The following is a 22947-nucleotide window of genomic DNA, read 5'->3' on the forward strand; positions in this document are numbered from 1 at the left end:
AAAATTTTTCTTGAGGCAGGAAAAATGGTGGATTTAGGCTGGCATATTGGACTTTTCAATTCTAGGGGCATATTTCAAATCCTGCTCCCAAGGGCCCTCTTCTGAGGCCATTTCCCCAGGCTTTTTCTTTTTTTTTCCCCTTTAAGGTATTTAAGCACTTACTATGTGCCAAGCACCGTACTAAGCAATGGAGTAGATACAAACTAATCACATAGGGCATAGTCCATGTCTCACAAGGGGCCCACAGTCTAAATCCCTGTTTTACAGATGAAGTAACTGAGGCACAGAGAAGTGAAGTAACTTGCCCAAGGACACACAGCAGACAAGTGGTGAGCCACAATAGAACTCAGTTCTTCTGACTCCTAACCCTATGCTCTATTCACTAGCCATACTGTTATTGTCCTTTCTACCTCTCCCAACATTGGCCCATTGGATTCAGCCCAGGCCCGGGAATCAGATTGACCAAGGTTCTAATTCCAGCTCCAATGTTGGTCTGCTGTGTGACCTTCGGTAAGTTGCTTCACTTCTCTGGGCCTCAGTTAAATCATTCGTAAAATGGTGATTAAGACTGTGAGCCCCATGTGGGACAGGGATGGTGTCCAACTAGATTACCTTGTATATACCCAAGTGCTTAGAACAGCACCTGGCCCATAGTAAGTGCAAAACAAATGACATAAAAAAGAGGGTTTTCACTGAGGCAGCCCTGGAGAATATGGCAACTGTCTAGGTGGCAAGACCTGGGTACAAGCATGAAGCCTTAAGATGAAAAGTGCAGTATCTGCGGAAGGGATTGTGGTCCAATCACACCAAGAGAAAGGATGAGAGGGAGGGAGACACAACTTTCATTCACTTCTCTATTTACTTGATGCTCTATTTCAATGTCTTCTGGAAAAAAAAATATCTCAAATTCTCACACTCGTGGCTTCAGACAAGGCAGGATATCTTTTGGGGTCCTTCACTTCTCTATTTACCTGATGCTCTATTTCAGTGTCTTCTGGAAAAAAAAATATCTCAAATCCTCACAGTCGTGGCTTCAGACAAGGCAGGATATCTTTTGCGGTCCTTCTCTAATGTAGTTCAAATTTGGAGGTTGGGAAAGCAAATAGCACATGGAAAAAGCAAGGGCCTGGAAATCAGAGGACCAGGGTTCTAATCCTAGTTCTGTCACTTCTTTGCTATATGACTTTGGACATGTCACAACTTCTCTGGGCTTCAGTTCCCACATTTGTAAAATAGAGATTCAATACTGTTCTCCCTTGTACTTAGACCACGAACTCCATGTGGGACAGGGTACAAGAATACAGTTTACACTATCAATCAATCAATCATTCGTATTTATTGAGCGCTTACTGTGTGCAGAGCACTGTACTAAGCGCTTGGGAAGTACAAGTTGGCAACTTATAGAGACAGTCCCTTCCCAACAGTGGGCTCACAGTCTAAAAGGGGGAGACAGAGAACAAAACCAAACATAATGACAAAATAAAATAAATAGAATAGATATGTTCAAGTAAAATAAATAGAGTAATAAATATACACAAACATATATACATATATACAGGTGCTGTGGGGAAGGGAAGGAGGTAAGATGGGGGGGGTGAAGAGGGGGACAAGGGGGGAGAGGAAGGAAGGGGCTCAGTCTGTGAAGGCCTCCTGGAGGAGGTGAGCTCTCAGTAGGGCCTTGAAGGGAGGAAGAGAGCTAGCTTGGCGGATGGGCAGAGGGAGGTCATTCCAGGCCCGGGGGATGACGTGGGCCGGGGGTCGATGGCGGGACAGGAGAAAACGAGGTACGGTGAGGAGATTAGCGGCAGAGGAGCGGAGGGTGCGGGCTGGGCTGGAGAGAAAGGAGGTGAAGTAGGAGGGGGCGAGGTGATGGACAGCCTTGAAGCCCAGGGTGAGGAGTTTCTGCCTGATGCGCAGATTGATCGGTAGCCACTGGAGATTTTTGAGGAGGGGAGTAACATGCCCAGAGCGTTTCTGGACAAAGACAATCTGGGCAGCAGCATGAAGTATGGATTGAAGTGGGGAGAGACATGAGGATGGGAGATCAGAGAGAAGGCTGATGCAGTAGTCCAGATGGGATAGGATGAGAGCTTGAACGAGCAGGGTAGCGGTATGGATGGAGAGGAAAGGGCGGATCTTGGCAATGTTGCGGAGCTGAGACCAGCAGGTTTTGGAGACGGCTTGGATGTGAGGGGTGAATGAGAGAGCGGAGTCGAGGATGACACCAAGGTTGCGGGTTTGTGAGACGGGAAGGATGGTAGTGCCGTCAACAGAGATGGGAAAGTCAGGGAGAGGGCAGGGTTTGGGAGGGAAGACAAGGAGTTCTGTCTTGGACATGTTGAGTTTTAGGTGGCGGGCAGACATTCAGATGGAGATGTCCTGAAGGCAGGAGGAGATGCGAGCCTGGAGAGAGGGGGAGAGAGCAGGGGCAGAGATGTAGATCTGGGTGTCATCAGCATAGAGATGATAGTTGAAGCCGTGGGAGCGAATGAGATCTATAGTAAGGACTTAACAATTATTATTATTATTTAATGGCATTTATTAAGTATTTACTATGTGCCGAGCACAGTACTAAGCTCGGGAGAGGTTACAAGGTGATCAGGTTGTCTCAAGGGGGGCTCACAGTTTTAATCCCCACTTTACAGATGAGGTAACTGAGTCACAGAGAAGTTAAGTGACTTGCCCAAAGTCACACAACTAACAGTTGTAAGAGCTGGGATTTGAACCCATGACCTCTGACTCCAAAGCCCACGCTCTTTCCACTGAGCCATGCTGGTTCTCTAGTAATAATAATGGCATTTGTTAAGCTCTTACTATGTGCAAAGCACTGTTCTAAGTGCTGGGGAGGTTGCAAGGTGAACAGGTTGTCCCACAGGGAGCTCACAGTCTTCATCCTGATTTTACAGATTAAGTAACTGAGGCACAGAGAAGTTAAGTGACTAATGCATCAAGTGGAAAATGTGCCCTTCAGGGCATTAATTCATTTATTCAATCGTAGTCATTGAGAGCTTACTGGGTGCAGAGCACTGTACTAAGTGCTTGGGAAGTACAAGTCAGCACCATATAGAGATGGTCCCTGCACAACTTAAATTTAAAAATTCCAGCAACCAATTATTTATTATTTTAGCATTTATTAAACATTTATTACATTCCAAGCATTGTACTCAGCTCAGATAACTGGTATCTCATGTGTCAGATAAGACTGTCTCCCTTCCCCCACAGGGCTCACAATACAAGAAGTCAGGGGAGCAGCTACCTCTTTGCCAGTTTACAGATGAGGGAACTGAAGTACAGAGAGGTGAAGAGCCTTGCTCAGGTTGCCCAGCAGGCCAGTGGCAGACCATGTTCTTTAAAATAGGGCACGGTACCTAGTTACTCAGTTTCTGTACTTCTGGTGGGTGAATGCATGTCATTAGACCCTAAGCTCCTTGTAGGCAGGGAACAATGCTGATATATTGTACCCTCCTAGGTGCTTAGTACAGAGTTCTGCATACAGCCAGCGCTCAATAAATACCATTGATTGATCGATTGATATGTTGGGGCTTGCCCAGCTCTCTCTGCCCCAGGATCACTGAAAAAGCAACTCTAGGATGCCTAGTGGAAACAACAGAGTTTTGGGAACCTCAAGCGTTTTCCCTTCCCAGGAAAGTGACAGCCTTTGGGATTCATTCAATCGTATTTATTGAGCACTTACTGTGTGCAGAGCACTGTACTAAGCGCTTGGGAAGTACAAGTCGGCAACATATAGAGATGGTCCCTACCCAACAATGGGCTCACAGTCTAGAAGGGGGAGACAGACAACAAAACAAAACATGTGGACAGGTGTCAAGTCGTCAGAACAAATAGAATTAAAGCTAAATGCACATCATTAACAAAATCAATAGAATAGTAAATATGTACAAGTAAACAACCTGTACTCCCTAAACATTCCCTCTTACATCTCCCCCTCTCTTCTATGTCACTCTTTGTCCCCTTCATTCATCCCTCCTTCCAGCCTCACAGCACTTATGTGCATATCTGTAATAATTGTATTTATTTATATTAATGTCTGTCTCCCCTGCTACACTGTAAGCTCATTGAGGGTGGGGAATGTGTCTGTTAATTGTATGTTGTACTCTCCTAAGTGCTTAGTACAAGGCTCTGCACACATTAAGTGCTCAATAAATACTACTGACTGACTGCAGCTTGCTACTCTCTTACGACAACCCACCCCGCTCACTTCACTCCTCTAATGCTAACCTTCTCACTATACTTCAATCTCGTGTATATCACCCCTGACCTCTAGCCACCATCCTGCCTCTGGCCTGGAATACCCTCCCATCTCATATCAGACGGACAATTGCTCTTTCCCAACCTTCAAAGCCTTATTGGAGGCCCATGTCCTCTCAGAGGCCTTCCCAGACTAAGCCCCCCTTTCCTCTTCTCCTACTCCCTTCTGTCGCCCTGATTTTCTCTCTTCATTCATTCCCCACCCTGCCTCCCCGCCAGCCCCATAGCACTTAGGTACAGATCTGAAATATATTTATTTCTATCAACATCTGTCTCGCCCTCTAGATTGCAAGCTTGTTGTGGATGGGGAATGTGTCTGTTATACTATTATACTGTACTCCCCAAGCATTTAGTACAGTGCTCTACATACAGTAAGGGCTCAGTAAATATGATCGACTGACCGACCAACTTCAGGTTGGTACGACACTGATGGGGGGGATCCCAGGCTGTCACAACATTGTTCTTCCGGGGGAGCGGAGGTTGATCACTCAGAGACTCTCCGGTCTGAATCCTAAAGATCTCACTTTTCTGTCTCCAATTCATATCTTCTCAAACTTTCCGGCAAGAATGCTAGCCCCTCCTTTCAATCTTCTTCTTCTTGGTTCTCTCTGATGAATCAAGTGGTCAGGTAAATGAATGACCCATCCTCCTGTTAATCGGTTTAGTTAGTAACTGCCTTTTTCTCTGATAATGAGATTTCCTTTCAGCAAGTTTTTCCAGGATCTTGGCTATTGCTTTATGGCTGAAACTGTAGTAGTACTAGTAATTTTTATTGTGCACCCAGAGAGAGGCAGCATGGACTAGTAGTCGGAGCACAGCTCTGGGAATCAGAAGGATCTGTTGTCTAATCCTAGCTCTGCCACTTGTCTGCCGTGTGGCCTTGGGTAAGTCACTTAACTTCTCTGGACCACAGTTTCCTCATTTGCAAAATGGGGATTAAGACTGTAAGCCCTATGTGGGACATAATAATAATGATAATTATGGTATTTGTTAAGCGCTCACTATGTGCCAAGCACTGTTCTAAGTGCTGGGGGGGATACAAGGTGATCAGGTTGTCCCACGTAAGGCCCACAGTCTTAATCCCCATTTCACAGATGAGGTAACCAAGGCACAGAGAAGTTAAGTGACTTGCCCAAAGTCACACAGCTGATAAGTGGCAGAGGAGGGATTAGAACCCACAAACTCTGACTCCCAAACCCGTGCTCTTAAGTCCAACCTGATTAGCTTGTATCTGGTGCAAAGTAAGCATTTAAAAAATACCATATAAAAGCCTCCCAGAATCCACTTGCTGTGATGCATTGTATAGTAAGTGCTTGGAAAATACACATATAAGGAATCCACAAAGAACTTACATTCTAAAGGGGTGGACAGACATAAAAAATACAACTAGAGTCGTCAAAATAAATAATTGAATGTACAGTTGAATAAAGATATATGGGAGTTCTGAGGGTGGGTATACATTCATAAGGGCTAAAGTTGGCTGATGGGTTTCTATGGCTCGGGCTGATGGGAGACATATGAGAGATTGGCGAAGGGAAAAAGAGGGATAAGGGTGAGTAAATGGTGGGAGGGAAAGCCCAGAGGGAAATGTTGTAAGGAAAGAACCAGGCATGAGGGGGACTGAGCCATCTCCTTCATCACGGTCCTTCATCCTTTCTCAGATCCCATTCCAAGAGCCTCATCTGTAAACTGGGTATTCAATGCCTGTTCTCCCTTCGACTTAGTCTGTGAGCCTCATGTGGGACAGGGACTGTGGCCAGCCTAATTAATTTGTATCTGCCCTATCAATCAATCAATCAATCGTATTTATTGAGCGCTTACTATGTGCAGAGCACTGTACTAAGCGCTTGGGAAGTACAAATTGGCATCACATAGAGACAGTCCCTACCCAACAGTGGGCTCACAGTCTAAAAGGGGGAGACAGAGAACAGAACCAAACATACCAACAAAATAAAATAAGTAGGATAGAAATGTACAAGTAAAATAAATAAATAAATAGATAAATAGAGTAATAAATATGTACAACCATATATATATATATATATATATATATATATATATATGCTTCTAAGCATATATATGCTTAGAAGGGCGCTTGGCACATAGTAAGCACTGGCTCAGTGGAAAGAGCACGGGCTTTGGAGTCAGAGGTCATGGGTTTGAATCCCAGCTCCGCCAATTATCAGTTGTGTGACTTTGGGCAAATCACTTCACTTCTCTGTGCCTCAGTTACCTCATCTGTAAAATGGGGATTAAGATTGTGAGCCCCCCGTGGGACAACCCGATCACTTGTAACCTCCCCAGCACTTAGAACAGTGCTTTGCACATAGTAAGCACTTAATAAATGCCATTATTATTATTATTATTTATTATACTCCAGCATGGGATTTTGTTCTTAAGGGTCCCAGATCTTCAGGATGAGATTGGAGAAGGATACCCCAAATTCCCTAGATTCAGCTCTTCTTAATAGGAGTAGGGTTGGGAGAAAGGGAATTCAGGCAGCAGGATAGGACCTGGCCAGGAAAATTGATCTCGGCCACCAGAGCCATTTGAATGAGAAGGGTGGGGGTGATTGTTAAGAGAGCAGAGGTGAGCTGAACTTTTGGAATGAATCTGCATGTTGCCTACATACAAAATTCTAAATCTTTACTGCAGTGGAAACACTGTTAAGAAGGCTGGAGACTACAAAAGAGTTTAAAATATGGCTATTCAGCCTTTGATTACTACTCATGGTAACTAATGTGCTGCATAAGGTCAGACTGCCAGATCAGTCTTAACCAAAATGTATCCATTTAAGAAACCATAAATCCAAGATGCCACAGACAGCACTACATTTTCTTTTGTAAGGCATGTTTTGGTTATTCTTGAAAACACAGTTTTTGCTCACAGATAATCTTTGGTCTAATGGACACTTGACAAATGATTCAATGTGAGAAACTGACCACAAGGCATGTTTTTCCTCTTACCAAGTTCTCCTGGTATTTTTTGGAAAAAGTTTTATTTTCTAACACTAATTTCCATTTGTCTTGGGAGATCAGGAGCTCTCACTTCCACCAATCAGTCAATCAGTGGAATTTACTGAGCTACTATGTGCACAGCACTGTACTAAGTGCTGGGGAAAGTACAGTTCAGCAGAGTTGGTAGACATGATCCCTGCTCTCAAGGAGCTTACGGTCTAGTGGGTGTATGAGGCTGTAAAAAAACTCTACCTCAAACCCCATTTTTCCTACCTCCTCTCAGTTAATATCATATATGGATAGGGCATAAAACGTATCTTTAAATACATTTCATGAGACAAGATTCTCCTGGATAGGGGAAGTGCTTTATCTTTTTAACATGGTCTGAAATCAGGACTAACATGAAGGTGCAAATAAATTTCCACCCTCTTACTGCTAAAGTGAGCCCCACATGGGACCACCTGATTGCCTTGTATCTATCCCAGTGCTTGGAACAGTGCTTGGCACATAGTAAGCGCTTAACAAATAATAATTATTATTATTATTAAAGAAGACTACTAAAAATTCCATGCAGTGTCATGCCTGTGATCTATCAAAACCCCAAAATGTTATTCCAATGTAAATTACAGGTATTAGAGAAAAAAAAGAGTTTGTCACCCTGCTCAGTAACCATATAGCTGCAATCTTTCCTGTATCTGGTTTTATTTTAGAGATCAGAGATTTTGCAACACAAAGGAACTATAACTATTTTGAATATAAAATCCAGTGAAAACTCATCTGAAAACGGAAAAGTACAAGGGGGAAAGTATGATCAGGAAGTAGAAAACAGAAGTAAAGTAATAGATCCAACAATGGGATAAGAACGTAGGCTATGTTTACGATCAAAAAGCCATATATAACCGGGATCCTTATGATTTGTTGTTGTTATTTTCCCTCTTACTCACCTCTCTCTATAGATACCTTGACTCATAGATTTAAAATGGGAAATGAATAAGCTTTTTTTAAAGGAAAAAAATACCCCACTCATGTTTTTCAAGAAAATAAATTGACTAATGATGTACCGTATGGTGTGTGGATAACACATCAAGATATAAAATGCTGAAACCTTTTCATGTTGCTGGGCAATCTTCAGTCGCTTAAAAAGGGGTTGATAGAAAGTCTATTTTGGGGACTGCCAGAAGAATGATTAAAAATAGAGTCTGAAAGGCAAAGACGTAGAATAGGTTTGTGGACACACAGACATTTAATAAGACAGGTGGGGATGAGGAGGAGGAAAAGAGAAGCAAGTGAGCAAGACAGAAGGAAAGAGTGAGTAAGAAAACCAGGGAAGGGAAAAAAAAGATCAGAAAGAGAAACAAAAGGAAAGAGTGGGACAGAATAGGAGAGGAAAAAAGAGAGGACAGAACAGGAAAAAAAAATTGAAGGTGAAAGAAAGAGGGAAAAAGAAGAAAGAGTGCATAATTTCAGATAAGAAAGAGGAGACAGAAAATGAAAAAAAAGAGATGTGAAATGAAACAGGGAGAAAGAAAATGCATGATCCATAGCTACTTCACAAATAATATGCAGGCTATGGCAAAGTTTAATTTTCCCTGACTCTATTCCCATTGTCTAATAGGGTAAAATATGGTTGTGGAACAGGTTCAATCTTGTTAAATTGAAACTATGCTGCATTGCTTAAGATGAAGGATGAGGAACTTTATTCCAGTACTCTGGAAAAAAACTTTCATCTCATGAGACTCTGATCAATCAATCATTCATATATATTAAGCACTTAATATAAGCAGAGCACTGTAGTAATTAGTTGGGAGAGTACAACAGAATTAGCAGACATGTTCTCTGCCCAGAATGAGCATACAGTCCAGAGGGGGATGCAGGCATTAATATGAATAAGTGATTAACATAATTTAAAGATATGTACAGAAGTGCTGTGGGGTTGGAGGCAGGCAAATATCAAATGTCCAAAGATTAGGTTGCTCTGAGCAGGGAATGTGTCTGTTTATGGTTACATTGTAATAATAATAATAATGGCATTTATTAAGCGCTTACTATGTGCAAAGCACTGTTCAAAGCGCTGGGGAGGTTACAAGGTGATCAGATTGCCCACGGGGGGCTCACAGTCTTCATCCCCATTTTGCAGATGAGGAAACTGAGGCACAGAGAAGTTAAGTGACTTGCCCAAAGTCACACAGCTGATAACTGGCAGAGCTGGAATTTGAACACATGACCTCTGACTCCAAAGCCCGGGCTCTTTCCACTGAGCCATGCTGCTTCTCTACTGTCAGTTCTTAGTAAAGTGCACACGGTGAGTGCTCAATAAATGTGACTGAATGAAAGAATGAAGGCACAGATCGAAGTGCACAGACGAGGCAAAGGGAAAATGAGCTGGGGAAAAGGGGCTTAATTGGGGAAGGCCTCTGGAAGAAGATGTCCAGTGCTTAGAACAGTGCTTTGCACATAGTAAGCGCTTAATAAATCCCATCATTAAGATGTCACCTTAATAATGCTTCTAAAGTAGAGAGAGTAGTGGTCTGGCACATATATAGCGGAAGGGAGTTCCAGGCTAGGGGGAGGATGTGGGAAAAGGGTCAGTAGTGAGATAGACAAGATAATAATAATAATAATAATAATAATAATAATAATAGCATTTATTAAGTGCTTACTATGTGCAAAGCACTGTTCTAAGCGCTGGGGGAGTTACAAGGTGATCAGGTTGTCCCACGGGGGGTTCAGAGTCTTAATCCCCATTTTACAGATGAGGGAACTGAGGTCCAGAGAAGTTAAGTGACTTGCCCAAAGTCACACAGCTAACAAGTGGAGGAGCTGGAATTTGAACCCATGACCTCCGACTCCAAAGCCCAGGCTCTTTCCACTGAGCCACTCTACTTCTCGGAAAGCTGGTGTGGAGGCTAGGCTGTAGGAGATTAGTGAGGTGAGGAGGATGGGGTGAACTGACTGAATGCTTTGAAGTCAATGGTAAGGATTTTCTGTTTGATGCGGCGGTGGATAGACAGCCATTGGAGGTTCTTGAGGACTGGAGAGACCTAGACTTAACGTTTTTGTTGATAAATGATCTGCGCATCCGAGTGAAATGTGGATTGGAGTGGGGAGAGACAGGAGGCCGGAAGGTCAGCGAGGACGCAGATGTAGAAGCAGCAGCATGGCTTAGTGGAAAGAGCATGGGTTTTGGAGTTGGAGGTCATGGGTTCAAATTCCGGCTCTGCCAACTGTCAGCTGTGTGACTTTGGGCAAATCACTTCACTTCTCTGGGCCTCAGTTACCTCATCTGGAAAATGGGGATTAAAACTGTGAGCCCCCCGTGGCACAATGTAACCTCCCCAGAGCTTAGAACAGTGCTTTGCACATAGTAAGTGCTTAACAAATGCCATCATTATTATTATTATTATTATTATTATTATATTATGTAGTAGTAGTAGTCATGGTGGAATAGGATATGTGCTTGGAGAGGAAAGGGAGGAATTTAGCATTGAAGGTAGAACCAACAGGAGTTGGTGACAGAGGAATGAGAGAGATGTGTCGAGGACAATGCCAAGGTTATGGGCTTGTGAGAGAGAGAGGATAGTGGTGTTGTCTACAGAGATGGGAAAGACAGCATCATCTGAGCATCATCAAAAATCCTTGAGACGGTTACCCAGGACCTGTTAAGTTCCCGTGAATGCATTGGAAGCACACTGACAAGATGGCATGCAGCTATTTACCAAATCCTTTCAAAAATTAACACATTTGCCCAACTGTAAAACTTAAGCCAGCTTAACTCACAAATCCCTCCCACAACAAAAGAGAGTTATCTGCGATCAGGTGAAGCCCATCACCAAATTCTTCTACTTACCAAGTAATAGTAATAAAAATAATAATAATAGTACTTGCTAAATGCTTAGCATGTGACAAACACTGTTCTAAATGCTGGTTTAGATACAGCTTAATCATGTTGAACACAATCCACGGCCCACATGGACTCACAGTTTTAATCCCCATTTTTACAGATGAGGTAACTGAGCCCCAGAGAAGTTAAGTGACTTGCCTAAGGTCACACATTAGACAAGTAGCGGAGCCAGGATTAGCACCCAAGTACTTCTGACTCCAGTGCTCTATCCACTAAGCCATGTTGCTTCTACTAGCACTGTCCAATGATGCACAGATACACAAAATTAAAGAAAATAGAATCATGAAGACCAACCTGTCATTTTTTATGGCAATTTTAAGCACTTACTATGTGTCTACCACTGTTCTAACTGCTGGGGTAGATATAAGATTAAGTAGGTTGGACACAGTCCTGTCCCATATGGGTCTCACAGTCTAAGTAGGAGGGAGAACAGGAGAACTCAGGTACAGAGAAGTTAAGTGACTTGCCCAAGGTCCCATAGCAGAGAAACAGACAAGAGCTGAGATTAGAACTCAGGTCCTCTAACTCCCAGGCCCAAGCTCTTTCCACTAGGCCATGATGCTTCTTCTGGGAGACACACAGAAATTACTGGAGCGTTAAGATTTGTACCTATTGAACATCAAGGAACAGTCATTATACATTTCAAAGTCCTAATCTATAGAGAGTAGTCTTTGATTACTATCTTCTGATGATGATGGCGGTTTTGTTAAGCGCTTACTACGTGTCAAACACTGAACTAAGCATTGGGGTAGTTCCAAGACAACCAGCTGGGACACAGCCCCTATCCCTCAATGGATTCACAGTCTGTGTAGAGGGAGAACGGATATTGAATCTCCGTTTTAAGGCCGAGGAAACTGAGCCTCAGAGATGTTAGGTGACTCACCCAAGGCCACCCAGCAGGCATGTGGCAGAGGAGCTCATCCACATACACGGCTTCAGCTACTTTCCTATGTGATGACACGCAAATCTACATTTCCAGTCCTAACTTTCATCTGCCTCACCAACTAAATCATCTGCCTCTGAGAAATCCCCTCGTGCACTTGGTCCTCTGGCACCTAAAACTTCAGTTTCCTCCTAAGCCTCTCTTTCTTGCTAACTATAAGCCTTCCCTTCTGGCTAACTTTCACAACTCTATAGTCAAGGCCACCATCCTCCTAGTCCCAGAAGCTTGAAACCTTGGTGTTATCTAAGAAGCAGCATGGCCTAGCGGAAGAGCAGTGGCCTCGGAGTCAGAGGATCTGGGTTCTAATCCCGGCTGGGTCACTTGCCTGTTGTATGACCTTATTGACTAAGGTCTTCTTTCCTCTTCTCACATTCCCTTCTGCGTCACTCTGATTTGTTCCTTTTATTCATCCCCCCCCCCCCCAGCCCCTTCTCACTTATGTACATATCATTTACTTATTTGTTTATATTAATGTCTATCTCCCCCCATACTGTAAGCTCCTTGTGGGCAGGGATTGTGTCCATTTATTGCTATATTGTATTCATTCAATTGTATTTATTGAGCGCTTACTGTGGGCAGAGCACTGTGCTCTGCCCACAGTAACCGCTCAATAAATATAATAATAATAATGTTGGTATTTGTTGATTAACTGACTGACTTACACTAGTCACTGTGCCTCATTTCTCTCATCTGAAAAATGGTGCTTCAATTCCTGTTCTTTTTCCTACTTAGACTGTAAGTCCCATGTGGAACCTGATTATCTTGCATTAACCCCAGTGTTTAGTACAGTGCTTGGCCCATAGTAATTGCTTAACAATTATTACCTCAATTATTAATCTTTGACCATCCCCATCATTCTCCTCCATCTTCAGATTGTGTCTAAATTCTGCTAGTTCTTCCTCTACAGTATTTCACAGATAACTGTGGTATTCATTAAGCATTTACTATGTGCCAGGCACTGCACTAAGCGCTGGGGTGGATACAAGTAAACTGGGTGGGACACAATCCCTGCCCCACATGGGGCTCACAGTCTCAATCCACATTTTACAGATCAATCAATCAATCGTATTTATTGAGCGCTTACTGTGTGCAGAGCATTGTACTAAGCGCTTGGGAAGTACAAGTTGGCAACATATAGAGACGGTCCCTACCCAACAGAGGGCTCACAGTCTAGAAGGGGGAGACAGAGAACAAAACAAAACGTATTAACAAAATAGAATAGATATGTACAAGTAAATTAGAGTAATAAATACGTACAAACATATATACATATATACAGGTGCTGTGGGGAAGGGAAGGAGGTAAGGCAGGGGGGATGGAGAGGGGGAGGAACAGATGAGGTAACTGAGGAATAGAGAAGTGAAGTGACTTGTCCAAAGTCATACAGCAGTAGCCCAGTGGAGAGAGCATGAGCCTGGGAGACAAAAGGCCCTGGGTTCTAATCCTGACCCCGCCATTTTTTTTATCTTTGACCTTAAGCAAGTCATTTCATTTCTCTAGGCCTCAGTTACCTCACCTGTGAAATGGAGATTAAAACTGTGAGCCCCATGCGGGATACGGACTGTGTCCCACATGCCTACCTTGTGTCTACTTCAGCATTCAGTACAGTACTTGGCACATATTAAGCACGTAGCAAATACCATAGGAAAAAAATTCTGCAGTCGTGTTCCACACCACGAAGGATCAGCCAAGCGTGGTAGCATATAATGGTGCTATTTCACATTGTAGTGAGTTGGTGATTGTCAGACATAGTTAACAGACTGTGGCCGAAGAACAGAGCATCCCTGTCTGTCCTTGACCCGTTTGTACACCTCATAACCACTGCTGTACTAATTGTTGGAGACTTTAGTGGGAAACCAAATGTTGTCTGTGGTCCTGGACCAGAATAATTTTGTGTGCCCTCTCAGCAGCAGAACTTGCTTGGTGCCCAATTGGCCTCTATGAGAAGCACGTGGCCTGATGGAAGAAAGAGCACGGGCCAGGGAATCAGAGGACCTGGGTTCTAATCCCAGCTCTGCCAGCTCATTCATTCATTCAATCGTCTTTATTCAGCACTTACTGTGTGCAGAGCACTGTACTAAGCGCTTAGTACAGTGGTTTTGTTTGGTTGTTTGGTTTTGTTCTCTGTCTCCCTCTTCTAACCGTGAGCCCACTGTTGGGTAGGGACTGTCTCTATATGTTGACAACTTGTACTTCCCAAGTGCTTAGTACAGTGCTCTGCACACAGTAAGTGGTCAATAAATACGACTGATTGATTGACTGATTAGGAAGTACAAGTTGGCAACATATAGAAACAGTTCCTACCCAACAATGGGCTCACAGTCTAGAAGGGGGAGACAGACAACCAAACAAAACATATTAACAAAATAAAATAAATAGAATAGTAAACATGTACAAGTAAAATAGAGTAATAAATCTGTACAAACATATGTACAGGTGCTGTGGGGAGGGGAAAGAGGTAGGGCGGGGGGGGATGGGGAGGGGGAGAGGAAGGAAGAAGGGTGGGGGGGGATGGGGAGGGGGAGAGGAAGGAGGAAGGAGCGGTTGCCTGCTGTGTGACGTTGGGCAAGTTACTTCACTTCTCTCTGCCTTAGTTCCCTCACCTTTAAAATGGGGATTCAATACCTGTTCTAATAATGATGGAATTTATCAAGCGCTTACTATGTGCAAAGCACTGTTCTAAGTGCTGGGGAGGTTACAAGGTGATCAGGTTGTCCCACGTGGGGCTCATAGCCTTAATCCCCATTTTATGGATGAGGTAACTGAGGCACAGAGAAGTTAAGTGACTTGCCCAAAGTCATACAGCTGACAAGTGGTGGAGCCGGGATTTGAACCCACGACCTCTGACTCCAAAGCCTGTGCTCTTTCCACCGAGCCACGCTGCTTCTGTTCTCCCTCCTACTTAGATTTTGAGCGGCATGTTGAAGAAGGATTGCGTTCAACCTGATTATTTTGTATCCACCCCAGTGCTCAGAACAGTGCTTGACATGTAATCAGCGCTTTCCAAGTAACATGATGATGATGAGATGATTGGAAAAAAATAGGTAAAAACTGTGGGAGTACCATTTGGTTGTTAGGGAATCGCTGAATGGGAAGGAGTGCTACTTCAGAACAACTTACTCATCTCTACTAGTCACAAAGCACCAGCTTTATCTAGGAGAACTCTCACCCCTTCTGAGTCAAAAAAATAAGAATAGAAAGAACATAAATCAATCAATCGTATTTATTGAGCGCTTACTGTGTGCAGAGCACTGTACTAAGCGCTTGGGAAGTACAAGTTGGCAACATATAGAGACAGTCCCTACCCAACAGTGGGCTCACAGTCTAAAAAGTCAAAACCACATAATCTGAGGGACAGAAATACTGGCTTTCCTAGCCTACTACCAATCAATCCATCAATGGTGTTTATTGAGTACTTACTGTGCGCAAAGAAGTGGACTATAATAATAATAATAATAATGGCATTTATTAAGCACTTACTACATGCAAAGCACCGTTCTAAGCACGGGGGAGGTTACAAGGTTACAGGTTGTCTCACGGGGGGCTCACAGTCTTAATCCCCATTTTACAGAAGAGGGAACTGGGGCACGGAGAAGTGAAGTGACTTCCCCAAAGTCACCCAGCTGACAAGTGGTGGAGCCAGGATTTGAACCCATGACCTCTGACTCCAAAGCCCATGCTCTTTCCACTGAGCAGCGCTGCTAAATACTTGAGAGAGTACAGTATAAGAGAGTTGGTAGGTATGTTCCCTGCGTATAGTGAGCTTCCAGTCGAGCTTCCAGTCTCTGTTTATTACGCCTTCTCTGCCTCGATCTGGGTAACCGCGGTCACCAGGGCCACCCTTCATCATCATCATCATCAATCGCATTTATTGAGCGCTTACTGTGTGCAGAGCACTGTACTAAGCGCTTGGGAAGTACCCTTCAGAGTTGGGCACCTACCCCTTGGTTATGAAGCACGTGACAAAGCTCCGGAGGAGACTTTGAACAACTGACTGAACTTCACCGATCACTCAACGTCATCCTTAGCCAGGAGAGGTTTCTCGGCCTTCCACAGCCAAAGTAATAAAATCAGAAAAAAACACCAAGAAATAACTCCACTGCCTGGGAGACAAAAATGGCTTCCCTAGCTTGTGACCCTCCCTCTGCTCTGGGAACAGATAAAACTATGAGAAGCATCACGGTGGAGTCAGAAGTTTAGAGGTTCTAATTCTGGCTCTGCCACATGTCTGCTGTGTGACCTTGGGCAAGTCACTTTACGTCTCTGTGCCTCAGTTACCTCACCTGTAAAATGGGGATTGCGACTGTAAGTCCCACACAAGACAGGGACTGTGTCCAACTCGACTTGCTTGTATCCAACCCAGCAATTAGTACAGTGCTTGGCATAGAGTAAGCGCTTAATAAATACCACAATTATTGAGAAGCAGCGTTGTTTAGTGGATAGAGCACGGGCCTGGAAATCAGAAGGACTTGGGTTCTAATCCTCGCTCCTCTACATGTCTGCTGCATGACCTTGGGCAAGTCATTTGGAGAAGCAACACGACTCAGTGGAAAGAGCCCGGGCTTTGGAGTCAAAGTCATGGGTTCAAATCCTGGCTGTGCCAGTTGTCAGCTGTATGACTTTGGGCAAGTCACTTCACTTCTCTGTGCCTCAGTTACCTCATCTGTCAAATGGGGATGAAGACTGTGAGGCCCCCCCCTTGGGACAACCTGATCACCTTGTAATCTCCTCAACGCTTAGAACAGTGCTTTGCACATAATAAGTGCTTAGTAAATGCCATTATTATTATTATTATTAGCGTGGCTCAGTGGAAAGAGCCCGGGCTTTGGAGTCAGAGGTCATGGGTTCGAATCCCGGCTCCGCCACATGTCTGCTGTGTGACCTTGGGCAAGTCACTTAACTTCTCTATTTCTATTATTTGGTTTATATGTTTTGTTTTGTTGTCTGTCTCCCCCTTCTAGACTGTGAGCCCGCTGTTGGGTAGGGACTGTCTCTATATGTTGCCAGCTTGTACTTCCCAAGCGCTTAGTACAGTGCTCTGTACACAGTAAGCGCTCAATAAATACGACTGAATGAATGAATGAATTAGAACAGTGCTTTGCACGTAGTAAGTGCTTAATAAATGCCATTATTATTATTATTATATGCAAATAAATTACAGATCAGTATATAAGTTCTGTGGGGCTGACTTGATTTGCTGAGAGAGTTCTTTGGGAATTTATTCTAACTTTATGAGAGTTCATACCCAGATTCATTCATTCAATCGTATTTATTGAGCACTTACTGTGTGCAGAGCACTGTACTAAGCGCTTGGGAAGTAAAGTTGGCAACATATAGAGACAGTCCCTACCCAACAGCGGGCTCACGGTCTAGAAGGGGGAGACAGACAACAAAACAAAACATATAAACCAAATAAAATAAATAGAAAAATACGTATAAGTAAAATAGAGTAATAAATATGTACAAACATATATACATATATACAGGTGTTCACTTCACTAGGCCACACTACTGAAGGAAAAGTTTGGTTATACTTAAGAAAGAACTTCTTTGTTCCAGGGGTAATTAGACCACTGGAATAGACTATACCAAGGCAGTGGTTTTTGTCTAAGAAGATAATAATAACTGTGGTATTTGTTATGTGTTTATTATGTACCAAGCACTATACTAAGCACTGCGGTATATACAAGTTAATCAGGTTCCACATGGGGCTCACAGAATAAGCAGGAAAAAGAACATTTTGCAGATGAGGGAACTGAGGCACAGGGAGGCTTAGTGACTTGTCCAAGGTCACACCACAGGTATGCGGCAGAGCCGGGATTAGAACCCAGTTCTTCTGACTCCCAAACCCATGGCCTTTCCACTAGGTCTTGCTGCTTGTCTTCTAAGACGATCTGAAGAAAGACTCCATTTCGAAAGTAAATCTGATAGGCGAAAACAGCAAGAATCCAATCAAATTTTAAGGGCCATTATCGAAGTGGTGAAACTTGTAACCTATGCTTCGCACTTCAGACTTTATTAAAGTGGTCAAGAAGTGTGAATTATTTATCCCTTAACTTTCCTGATGCTTCTTACCTTTTATCTTTTAAGGCTGGTCTTCTTCAAGTGGGTGGCACAAGGAGGTGATAATGGCACTGCTAAGTAATTTGAAAATGCTCTTTATTAGTGTCTTCAATCGGTATTATTGCTAGCTGTTGCTCCTTCAAATACCAACATTTAAAGTGTGATTTCTTTTTTCCCTCGATTGTATCCCCTGAGTTTTTAGAAAATGAAAAGTCAAATTTTTAAGGATGTAAAAATAAAACTGCCTGCCAGTAAAGCAGCCTCAAAGCACAACATGAATTGCTGGGCTCTGTTCTAGCACAAATAGTCTGCTTCCTCCACTCCTGAATTCTTTCAGCTGAGTGATGATGGTAGAAATTCAGAAACCAGGCTGTTTGTGATATTTGTTAAACATTTACTATGAGTAAAGCACTGTATAAATACCGGGGTAGCTATTTTTTTTTAACGGATTTGGTAATCCAGTGGTTGCTCATCCACCTCCGTATTAAAACAAAATTCCTCATCGTTGATTTCAAAACACTCCATCACCTTGGCCGCCCATAACTCATCCGCGTTTCTTTTTCTACAACCCAGCTCACGCACTTCGCTTCTCTAGTGCTAGCTAACCTTCTCACAGTGCCGCAGTCTCACCAGTCTTGCTGACGATCCCTAGCCCGCATCAATAAATAGGATTGAATGAATAATAATAATAATAATAATAATGATGATGATGGCATTTGTTAAGCACTATGTGCAAAGCAGTGTTCTAAGCGCTGGGGAGTTTACAAGGTGATCAGGTTGTCCCACGGGGGGCTCACAGTCTTAATCCCCATTTTACAGATGAGGGAACCGAGGCACAGATAAGTTAAGTGACTTGCCCAAAGTCACACAGCTGACAAGTGGTGGAGCCAGGATTTGAACCCATGACCTCTGACTCCAAAGCCCATGCTCTTTCCACTGAGCCCCGCTGGTGGTGAATAAAGGGAGCAAGTCAGGGCAATGTAGAAGGGAATGGGAAAAGAGGAAAGGAGAGGTTAGTTAGGCAAGAGCTCTTGGAGGAGATGTGTCTTCAATAAAGCTTTGCAGAGGGGAGAGTCACATCTGTCAGTAAGCGCTCAATAAATACGATTGAATGAATGAATGAATGAATGAATCTGTCGGATACGAAAAGGGAGGACAGAGGCGAGGCAGAGTTCGGAGGCGAGACTGAGGTACAGTGAGGAGGTTGGCCAATTAAAGGAGTGAAGTGTGCGGGCTGGTTTGGAATAAGGAGGTGAGGTGCGAAGGAGCAATGTGATTGAGGGCTTTAAAGAGGATCCATTCAGTCATTCAATCATATTTATTGAGTGCTTACTGTGTGTAAAGCACTGTACTAAGCACTTGAGAGAGTACAATATAACAACAAACAGGCACACTCCTGCCCACAAAAAGCTCAGAGACTAGAGGGGGAGGCAGACGTGAATATAAAATAAAAAAAAATAAATAAGGATGGTGAGGAGTTTCTGTTTGATGCAGAGGTGGAAGGGCAACTACTAGAGGTTCTTGAGGCGTGGGAAAACATGAATGGAGCATGTTTGCGGAAAAATGAATTGGGCAGCAGAGTGAAGTATGGACCGGAGAGGGGAGAGATAGGAGGCAGGGAGGTCAGCAAGGAGGCTAATATAGTAATCAAGGTGGGATAGGATAAATGCTTGGATTATCATGATAGCACATTGGATGGAGAGGAAAGGATGGATTTTAGTGATATCAACAAGTATGAACTTTGAAACCTCTTCACCCTCTGGAGCCGAGCGAAACACCCAGCATTTGCCACCTTGGTCTCCCTGCTCATTCTCGGTCTCCTTCGCCATGGCTGAGTGAATTGACTTCTCGCCACAACCACTGCCACCAAGGGCCGGCATCAGCTCTTCTTCACATGAACGAGGTGACCTCATTCCATCCTGTTTTCTTCCCCGGCTAGGTGGGAATGAGAACAACTACAGCAGGAGGCCTTGCATAAACTCACGAAAGCTAGGATTTTGTGTCATGAAAAGAAATTACGCTCCTCTAGCCAGAACGAAATCAATCTGTCGTACTTATTTTATTTTTTTATGGTATTTTTTTTAAGTGTGTACCATGTGCCACACACTGTACTTAGCGCTGGGGTAGATACAAGCTAATCAGGTTGGATACAGTCCAGGTCCCATGTGGGGCTCTCAATCTTAATCCCCATTTTATGATGAGATAACTGAGGCACAGAAAAGTTAAGTGACTTGGACTAAGCACAGCAGACAAGTGGAAGAGCTAGAATTAGAACCCACATCCTTCTGACTCGCAAGCCCGGGCTCTATCCACTGGGCTGCACTGCTTTACTCATTGAGTGCTCTGAGTGCTTTCTGTGGGCAGAATACTCTATGAAATACTTGGGAAAGTACAATGCAACAGAGTTGGTAAGACACGATTCATTCGATTGTATCTATTGATTCATTCAATCGTATTTATTGAGTGCTTACTGTGTGCAGAGCACTATACCAGGCGCTTAATTGTGCATATGATCCCTGCGCACAAGGAGCTTACAGTCTACAGGGAGAGACAGACGTTAAAATAAATTACAGATGGCGGAACAATACAGAATAAGGATATATACATAAGCGCTGAGGGGCTAGTGTGACTATAAAAGTGCTTAAGCTCCCTTCTGACTTTTTTTTTGTTTTGCATATTTTTCCTTGCCCCTTATGTCGTTTTAACATTTCAGTGTTTCATTGTTCCCGATATGGCCATCTCAACCCCTACACCTATATTCAGAGGCTGTGAGTCCCTCAAGGGACAACCCTGTTTATAATCCCCCCCGTATACTCTTTCTGAACACACAGAGCTCTGGACCCAGAGAGCACTTAATATATCCTAATATACATCATTTTCTCCAAGTGCCACCCTCACCTCAAAACTCTCCTGCTCGCACTTACTCATATTTCTCAGCTCTCAAGAAGCGGTCTCCTACCTGCCTTTAAATCCTGTCCCAAGGATTCCATATACATTCTCACCATTCAAAAACTTGCTCACCCCTCTCTTCCCTCCCACCCTGGTAACTTCAGTCTCTCACTCCCCACTATTCTTTCCCCTCCACCAACAAACATGTTCAAGTCTCTCTATACTTTAAAAGATAACAAAACAGAAACAACAAACTTTCCTTGACTCCACTACCCCTTTTGACTGTGGCCTCATCTCCCTGCTCTTGTTCCAAGGTTCTTGCCTGGGCAATAAATATAGATCAACTGCCTTCACTCCATCTCCACTAATCTCAGCCCTTCTAGGATCTGCGTATCCCCATCTTTGTCCTACTGAGCTACTGCTTTCCAGTGACCTCCTTTTATCTTCATCCTCCTTGACTTCTGGGCTGCCAGAAGTCTGACACTGTTGACTATTCCTTTCTTCTAGAAACTCTTTGGTTTGTTTTCACAAACAGGATCCCCCAGGCTCTGTTCTGGCTCTGAAATTGTTGGGACCTAATTAATTAGATGATTCTCTCAGGAGACCCGATAAGCCTCAGGGGGTGACCATGGCAGCTGGGACAACAGGGAGAAGGAGGAAGCTGAGGACCGGAAAGGTGGTCACCATACAGGGCTGGGTGGGGCAAATCTTGGGTACCAGATTTCTGACTTCTACTAGCCTCTGGCGAAAACGCTTTACACTGTCCTCAAAAACAGTTCGGTGCTTAGGGAGTGGCAGAGGTCTGATGGTTACAGAAGCATCACGGCATAGTGGATAGAGCACAGGCCTGAGAGTCAGAAGGCCATGGGTTCTAATTCCTGCTCCACCATTGTCTGTTGTGTGATTTGGGGCAAGTCACTTCACAACTCTGGGTCTCAGTTATCTCGTTGGTAAAATGGGGATTGAGACTGTGAACCCCTGTGTGGGACAGAGACTATGTCCAAGCTGATTAGCTTGTATCCACTCCAGCGCTTAGTACAGTGCCTGGCACATAGTAAGCGCTTAGCAAATATCATTATTATTATTATTATTATTACAGACCAGCAGTCCAAGAGTCTGGACACCTAGGTTTTTTGAGTCACTAGACTGGGAGTGGGAGTGGGATGGGATAAGCAATGTGGGGAACTGAAGAGCTAACAAAGCAGCCTTGCCAGGGATGAGGAACGCTTTTCTCTCCCTCCAAAAACAACCCAAGTGCCCCCCAAAAGGGCTGAATCCGACCAAATCACGATAAAGTCAAAATCAAGCATCATGGAAGCTTTGCTTCTCCTTGTCTGCAAGGTTCAGAGCTTTCCTAGGTTAATGTAGGTTATAATTGTGCTTTGATAAACTCATTGCCCACCAATGACAAATATCAGTGGGCTTGGAGTGAAAAATAAAATCTTACAGTATTTAGTGCTTTTCATTCCTTCTCAGAAGCATGTCAGGACTAACTGTTCCTTTCTTCTAAGGCAAAAAAAAGGGGGGGGGAAGGGAAATGCAGTTATAAAAATAACTACTTTAGAACACCACATTGCTCTTTTATGGGTTCATGAGTTTGCACAGGGCATTCAGCTCTGAGAGTTGAGTTCTGTTCATTGTGATTTATGTGGTTTTAGCCTCGGGTTAGGAGTAGCTTCTCATTCCCTCTCAGTGCCTATCTCACAAGACACGCCAATTTCCAGGGCCGGATTTCTGAAAGTTGCTCTATTTAGCATGAAAGGAATTGAAGATTTGGAATTAGAGAAATGCAAGGTATGTTTATCTTCTGGTGGACATTCTGACAGGGTTGACGCAGACGCATGACAGGAGACCACAATTTTGGGGTCATCAGGCACGACAGCCGATCCCTACGGCCATCTGTGCGGTTTTTTCCTCATTTCTTT

General features: G+C 43.7%; 1 protein-coding gene across 1 annotated transcript in view; it reads right to left on the bottom strand.

Annotated features, from left to right (window-relative positions):
• OTUD7A (OTU deubiquitinase 7A) overlaps positions 1–22947 on the bottom strand; it is a 203784-nt gene that overhangs the window by 78346 nt on the left and 102491 nt on the right.

Source organism: Tachyglossus aculeatus, chromosome 5, assembly GCF_015852505.1.
Source record: "Tachyglossus aculeatus isolate mTacAcu1 chromosome 5, mTacAcu1.pri, whole genome shotgun sequence".
Lineage (NCBI taxonomy): Eukaryota > Metazoa > Chordata > Mammalia > Monotremata > Tachyglossidae > Tachyglossus > Tachyglossus aculeatus.